Below are 8,543 nucleotides of genomic sequence, written 5' to 3'. Positions count from 1 at the left end.
CAATCAAACTTAGTAGAATCTTTTTATAAAAAATTAAAAAAAAATTAGTAGAATCTATCATTACTCATTTTTCATACATGATATTGAATTGAATATTTGGATTCGAACTAATTTAAATTTTTAATTTACATTATCATGATTTACTTTTTTTTTTCCAACTCAGGTTTAGTTTTATAACTCAATTAGTTAATACTTTATGGTATTACTATAGATTCAAATCTTACTCTCTCCATTATTGAATTATTAATATAAAAAATAGCTGGATTCTATGAACCTGAAATTTTAAACATTTTTCATCAAAAAAAAAAAGAAATTTTAAACATTTTAATGGATGAGACGGGCATGATTGTGGTTGAAGTGAGACAGATATTTTTTTTGCAAAGATACTTACAAGAACAGTAAACTGTAGCTCGATAATATGTGTCTTCAATGTAAAAATAGAATGAAGATATTCTAGGAGTTGGGAGAGCCTTCATAGTAGTCCCTACACAGGAGAGAGAGAGAGAGAGAGTAAAACATTTTATTATAGGGACGTGGTAGCACTTTAGGAGGTTCTAGGTCCTAAGATTAGACTTTTCTTTGTTTGGTTCGTTAAATATTGGATGTCTAGGCCTATAGTTATAATGGCTTGTGGTTGTGGAACGTAGTAGACTAGTCGGGTGATGGTGAAGTGAGAAGCACCGTGAAAGTGACAATTGATGATAGCGAATTACCGATAATTACTACCATCTTAACAATTATCACATGTATTATCATTGTTGGTTGTTGATGGCTTTTAGCTGAGTTGTGCGGTATAGTACGAGTGTACAACAACTTGCCATTGTGGACCCAGAAAGCCTTTTTTTCTTTTTCTTTTTTTAAGGACAGATTTCAAATTTCCTTTTTTTCTAAATAATTACATTTTTAAGAAAGAAATATTAATTTTGCGTAATTTGTATAGTGGCTATCAAAATAGGAAAGGAAAATTAATATATGGGCCAATAGAAAAGGAAGGAATGTCTTATATCTTGCACTCTTGCTACTTCTTTGGCACACTAACTATACCTACTGCTTAGAAAATGGAGGTTGTTTTCTCCATTTTGGACAACCAAAGAGAGGTGGTCATGTTAGCCACTCGAAGTTTAAAAGGAAAAAAATTTCTGGGAGCTTGGTTATCCATCCAGCATGAAATCTCTTGTTCCTTAGAGGTGGAGCAATTCTTAGATTCTGTTGAGTACAGAGAATAATAATTTATTTTCTCACATTTATAGTAAGGTTCATTCATTAAATTTATGGTAAAGTAGTATCATTTCTTTGAATATTTAAGAATTATCTAGTATTTTTTTTTCTTTTACTTAAAAAAAAAAAAAAAAAAAGGTTACAAGGTGAAAAGGTTTTTTTTTTTTTTTTTGGAGGGGGTGAAAAGGTACTATTTAATTTATATAGTAGAGCAATATAGGAATAAATGAGAACACTTCTGGTAGTGGTTGGAACGGGACTAAAATTTCGCAATATCAAGTTATCAACACCCACTAGGCCACTAATGATAATAAAAAAAGAAGTTTAAAAAGGTGGAATAATATTCTCAATCAGCGTTTGAAAGATGGAAATGGAATGGAAGCCATAAACGTGAACAACTTTAATTGTTCAAGAATTTAACCCTTTTATTATTTATTATTGGCTGCATCTCATCATCATAGTACCAAATAATTGAAGGCCCCATAGGTGGCCTCTTTTTTTATTTTTTATTTTTTATTTTTATTTTTTATGAATGGTGGGCTCTTTATATTGACACATTTTATCAAATCTTTTGTGCTTTAACTTGAGGAAAAATGGTGTGGTTAAAGGAATAAACTGGTTTTATACTTTTACTACTTCCTCTCTCTCTGATATAGTCAACATATATCTCTAATGCAACACCCCTCTAATCTATACATAGATTGAAATTCTCTTCAAAAAAAAAAAAAAAAAATACATAGATTGAAATTTGAAATTATGATAATGTGGATAAATTCATTAGAACTAAAATCACAAAAGTGAAAAATAAAATCTAATAATATTAAAAAAGATAAAAAGAGCACGCGTTTAGCGCATTTATCATCCACAAAATTAGGTGCAAAGAAGGAAAAGGAAAGGGTATCTCCAAAAAATTGGAATCGAAATATAGAATATCGTATGCTAATTGCCATCGCTCTATTCAACTTGCCAGTACCTACCTTCATTACTATTACTATGGAAAGTGAGAAAGACTTCTGTCACTTGGCCTCTCTTTCTCTGTCTCACGCGCCTATACACATTACAGTGTGGAGGATCAGGATAACCATCCAATTTCCGGATAATACTTTTCTCTACCAACCCAAAAATTTTAGACATGTTTGGTAATATTGTTTGATCAACAGTTTTGAGCATGTTTAGAAGATTGTAATAAGTATTGTAATGTAATAGTTATTCATATAGTTTAGTTATTCTTTAGGATACGTTTGGTACACTGAATGTAGATTACATTAGGAATATTATTCTTTATTTCTGAGAATTGATTACATTGTAATAGAATAATTATTACTATTCATAAGTTTGGTTATTACATATGGAAAGCTTGTAAAAGATATGTATAAGGAAACTTTATATTTTTGGAAATGTATTAATTTTAAGACCTATTATATGCACTAAGGAATAACTATTACATCCATTTTAAAGAGGAATAGCTATTCTTCAATTTAAAAAATAGTTATTCCAATGTAATAACTCATCCATGTAATAAAAATGCAACCAAATGACCGAATTGATATTACACATGAATAATTATTCCATTACAGGAGCTATTACAGCATACCAAACGTACCCTTAGTTTTGTTATTTTTTTATTACAAGGAATAATCATTCATTATGAATAGCTATTCTTCAAAATGAGGAATAATTATTCATCTTTAAAAAATTGTATTAGTTATTCCTTAGTAAGTGCAATAACATCAAAACTTAATATATTTCCAAATAAACAAACTTTCCATATACATCTAACAACTATAAAAATTATAAATTATAAAAAAAAAAACACATATCTCTCTTAAATTTAAAAATAACAATTTTTAAGGAGATATAATTGTATGAGTAAGATATTTTCTAAAATAAATATTACGTTTCATTATAATGTTAAAACTCACAATAAAACTAATGAATAGGTTTAGTTATTACATTACAACACATTTTATTCATAGTAATAAAGATTACAATTCCTGTCGTAATCCTCATTCAATATACCAAACGTACAATTCGTTGTTTAAACAATACAACACGTATTTCCATAATACTTTTTCACCTATATGTATTTCTAAAACACTTAAACAACTTTACTAGAACAACGTTACCAATCGGGCAAGTGTGCGATTGACTCCAGCTTAAAAAGCCAGCTTATTTTATTATTCAGCTTATTTTTACTACTATTCATGGCTCCATTGCACTTTTTGGTACTATTTATAGGTCACACTGTACTATTTCAGCTAACTTTTACCTTTATCTACAATACTTTTAGCAAAAAGTTTTCAGTTTCAGCAAAATAAACAGATTCCAAATAGATTCTAATAGTTTTTTTTTTCTTTATATTTTTGTACTAATTATTTGTGACCTGTTGATAAGTGTATAACAAAAATATTATTAGTAGTGTGATGTTACAAAAATCATAATTTACCTTTTAAACAAGCTTTTTTCCAAAAAAAAAAAAAAAAACTGTGAAACTTATAATTATGTCCTAACTAACATTGCTTGTTTAAGTGAAAGCCACCACATATGATATATCTCATTGCTCAGTTGGCGGCCAATACAGCATTTCTTCGAGTGATAAATTATTAGGTGATTGATTGCCATCAGTTAAGTCAGTGGATGCATGTATCCTATTAAAACATTGCTACATTCATAAAATATTGGTAATAAGAAGTTTTAGCATTAGTTGTGTGAATTTTGATTACAATGTTTTGATACTTTTGAAAGACACCCCAAACATTTTTCGCTTTTAAAACCAAGAATACCCTTCTGCCTACAAAATAAAAACAACAAAGTTATTATTTTAAACTTATATTTTGATCCCTAAACAATATGTCAAAATTCAATTTCATCCTTAAACTATCAATTTTGTCAATTTATTCCCTAATATTTTGAAAGTGACTTAATGTTACTATTATCCTCATTTGCAATCAAAATTCGTTTTAAAATTACTTGCTCTTTGTCCTTTTTTTTATTATAGAAGAATACATTTTCTGTCCTTATTTTATAATATACACATACATGTATATATATATATATATATTTTTTTTTTTTTGAAAGAGTTTCAACCTATGGTGTCTGCTTTTGATGATAACTCTTTATCATCATACCAAAACATCAATCAGTTTTTTATGTAGGCAGGAATTAAACCTTTGATATTTTATTCAACCATTAGAGACTTTACTAGTTAAGCTAACTAGAACCCACATCAGATATAATATATTGAAGTGAAAGTTCACAAAATAATTTAAATTAAATTATACTTGTACTTCAATTTTGTGCCAATTGTTCTTTAAATTGCACTCTAATTCGATGCCAAGTATCTTTAGATTCTAAATATACTTTTATTTCATGTCAAGTTTCTTCCAATTATTCTGTCGTTCTTATCAATTATATTTACATGCAAATTTATGAATCTAAACTTAGAAATTATATAAAAAAAAAAAAAAGACTCAATTACACAAGCGTATATGCATGAGTTACAAGCTAATATTAGTGATGATTAAAGTTAATTATAGGTCAAATCACTTGATTTATAAAGCAGGTTCATGAAAATTTCTTGATAAAATCGAATGCACATAATTTAAGGTCCAAATTGTAATATGCATAAATTATTACTAAAATCATATTTCTATTTGGATAATGCTACAACCACAAACTATTTTACAACATTATAAAATGTTGAGGTGGCCAACCTTTTATTGGTTTTCATTTAGGCCCACCATTAAGTTCACTTTGTCATTTACCAATAATTACTCACCACATCAATCGTTTGTAAATTTTTTTGTAAAATAGTTTGTACCTCTAACATTATTCTTTCAAATTTATAGATGTCTTTAACCAAGAGTCTTATATCTTAATAGTATTTATTGATATCCTTTCTAAGGAGAGTCAAAATTTGAATTCCATCTCTCCAACTTAAATGCTTAATAAAATACTCCCCTGTCCCAATTTATTTGTCCTGTTTGAAAAGTCAAACTTTTTAAGGGAATATTTTTTTTTGGTAAAAAGGAATTTCATTAAAAGACTAAGGAGAAAACAAAAGATCAGGACAAAGCCTGTTTACAACCATCCCCTGGCAATCAGCCAAAACAAGAGGCACCAAGTCCACAGGCGGACGAAAGAAGGAATTAAAATCTAAACATTGACAGCTACCTAAGTAAGCTAATCTATCCGCACATCTATTAGCTTCGCGATAGATATGTTTGAAACTGAGGATGGGAATCTAAGAAGCTAGCTATTTACAGTCATCAAAAAGTGGGGAAACTATAGTATTAGCATATGAGGGATTTTTTAGAGCATCAACAAGAGCTTTGGCATCAAGCTCCACCATAACAGCATTCAACTTTAGCTGCTTACAAAGGATTAAGCCATCACGCAAAGCCCACGTTTCAGCCAAGAAGCTGCTGGCTTTTCCGATTTTTCTAGTGAACCCTATGATCCAATTGCCTTGATCATCCCTAATCAACCCTCCTCCTCCAATCGACCCTGCAGCAACATCCGCAGCCCCATCAGTATTGAGCTTGACCCAACCCGTGTCTGGCTTTTTCCATTTGATTTGTCTGACTATCATTCGATTCCTACACCTTGGTTGAGTTACACAGTGCACAAACTCCATGGCTTGCATAAAAATCACGTTAGAGATGTTTGGGTTGACACCTTTGTTGTTGAAGACCACTTGATTCCTCTATTTCCACAAAGCCCATATGGCAAAAGAAAAAAGGGAGAACCAAGGAATACCTTTGACAGTGTGAGAAGACTTTAAACAAGCATTGGAAGATAGCCAAAGATTAAAATCTTGAGAAAAGAAATTAGTATTTAAGTGGTGAGACCCCAACTGATGCCATACCGATTTCACAAGGCGACAATCATGAAGAGCATGGGAAATAGATTCAGGATGCTCCAAACACAAAGGGCACAAAATGTCTAATGACATACCTCTTTTAGCTAAGCACTCCTTGACACAAACACTATTATGCATACACCTCCAGATGAACATCTGGATTTTAGGCAAGGTTTGGATCTTCCAAATCCAAGAACCCAAAAAGGAACCAGCAACCATTTGATCTGTGGCTAAGAGGTAAGCACTCTTCATATCAAAACTTCCCTTAGTAGAAAATTTCCAAGCCAACTTATCACAACTTCTACCGGCTACCGGCACTGAAACCGCTTGAATCTCAACTCTAATATCTGGGGGAAAATCAAAAGGAATGGCAGCCTAATCCCAACCATATAGAGTACGCAGGTCTTTCAAAGTGATGCTGGCCGAATCAAGAGGGAGGGGGCCATGAATGTTAGAACTGATGGGGCCATTATTCAACCAACAATCTGACCAAAAATTAAGGTTGCTCTCATACCCTGGAACCCATTTAGCCCCTTTTTTGAATACAACCATACCTTTTCTCAAGCCTTTCCAGGTAGAGGAGCTTGGAAGCTTTGCCTCATTTCTAGAAATTAACCGCTGCCTTGATCCATACTTGAGTCTGAGAACTTTGGCTCATAGAGCATCCTTCTCGGTGTGAAACCTCCAATTAGCTAGGAGAGTCGTGTTTCTCCCTTTTGCAGATTGAAGCCCCAAATCACCTGATTCTTTGGGTTTGGTAACTACTTCCCAGTTGACCCAGTGCATTTTCCTTTTGTGCTCAGAGGACCCCCAAAGGAAATTCCTATTGACTCTATCTATGCCATTGAGGATTTTGTTGGGTAAAGAATTACTCTGCATTACATAGCTAGGGATGGCTGAAGTCGATGCTTGGATAAGAACCATTCTACCCGCCATGGAGAGCAGATTGGCCTTCCAACCAGCAAGCTTCTTTTTAACCCTATCCAAAATGAACCCAAAATCATGCCTCTGCCTCCCTGAGTGATTTATAGGAAAACCCAAATACTTGCCCAAGTTGGTAGTAGCACTGAATCCCAAAATGCCAGATAAAACATCTCTTTGATCTGGGTCGATATTAGGAGAAAAGAAAACACGGGATTTAGCTTCACTGACTTTCTACCCAGATTTATTGCAAAAATCTTGAAGGACAGAATTGATGGCAGCACAATTTTCAAGAGTCGCACTAGCAAAAAGGACCAAGTCCTCAGCAAAGAAAAGGTGCGAAAAAGCTGGCCCACTTCTGGAAGCTTTAACAGGGGTCCATAACTTGGCAGCACATTTATCCTCTATTAAACTCCCCAAAAACTCCATGCAAAGGATGAATAGGTAGGGGGAGAGAGGATCCCCTTACCTAATACCTCTTGAGGGTAGGAAAGGGTCAAGACTGCCACCATTCAAGAGCAAGGAAGTGGACACAGTGGTAACACAACTCATAATAAGCTTAATGAGGTTTTCTGGGAAATTGAAACGAGTGAGCATTTCCCTAATAAAGCTCCACTCAATTCTATCATAGGCTTTTTCCAAATCGATCTTGATGGCCATAATCCCTCTATTTCCTTTGGTTTTCCTAATGGTGTGAATTAATTCTTGGACAATGATAACATTATCAACACCTCTCCTTCCTGGGACGAAAGCAGTCTGGTAAGGCGAAACAAGCTTGTCTAGATGAGGTCTGATTCTGGCAACTAAAATCTTGGTGATTATCTTGTAGACTGAATTGCATAAACTAATTGGTTTGAAGTTCCCAATAGTTTCCGGACCTTGAATCTTAGGAATGAGAACAATATGAGTGTTGTTGAGATACTCGGGAACTTTCCTAGTAGTGAAGACTTTTTCAACCTCCTTCCTCACTGACTCCCCCACAATGAGCTAAAACCTTTGGTAGAAGCCAGCATGTAACCCATCCGGGCCCGGGGCCTTGTAAGGTTTCATAGACCAGAGAGCCTCCTTAATTTCTTCTGTGGAAACCATGACATCAATCGACTGCTTAACCTCCTCTGACAGCTTAACATGCCACTGCTCCAGACAAGGGGGGGTCCAAGAGACCATCTCTTGAGCAGTGGTGTACAAATTATGGAACCCTGCCCTAAAATGCTCCATAACCTCCCTATCTTCAGTAAGCCACACCTCCCTTTCATCTTTGACTGCCGCAATGTGATTTCTTTTCCTCCGAGCAAGGGTAGAAACATGATAAAAGGAGGTGTTCCTATCACCTTGGATCATCCAGTTCAACCTAGACTTCAACAGCCAAAGATTACGCTCTTGGTCCAAAATAGTTTCCAATTCACTAAGGAGCTACTTCTTAAGACAAATAAGAGAGGAGCTAGGATTATTGGATAGCGCCTTCTGAGTGCCATAAATTCTAGCCAAAATTCTCCTTTTCCTCAGATGGATGTTGCCAAAGTGGTTTTTGTTCCACACAGAA

Source organism: Quercus robur, chromosome 12 (genome assembly GCF_932294415.1).
Source record: "Quercus robur chromosome 12, dhQueRobu3.1, whole genome shotgun sequence".
Lineage (NCBI taxonomy): Eukaryota > Viridiplantae > Streptophyta > Magnoliopsida > Fagales > Fagaceae > Quercus > Quercus robur.
This window is presented reverse-complemented; position numbering follows the sequence as displayed.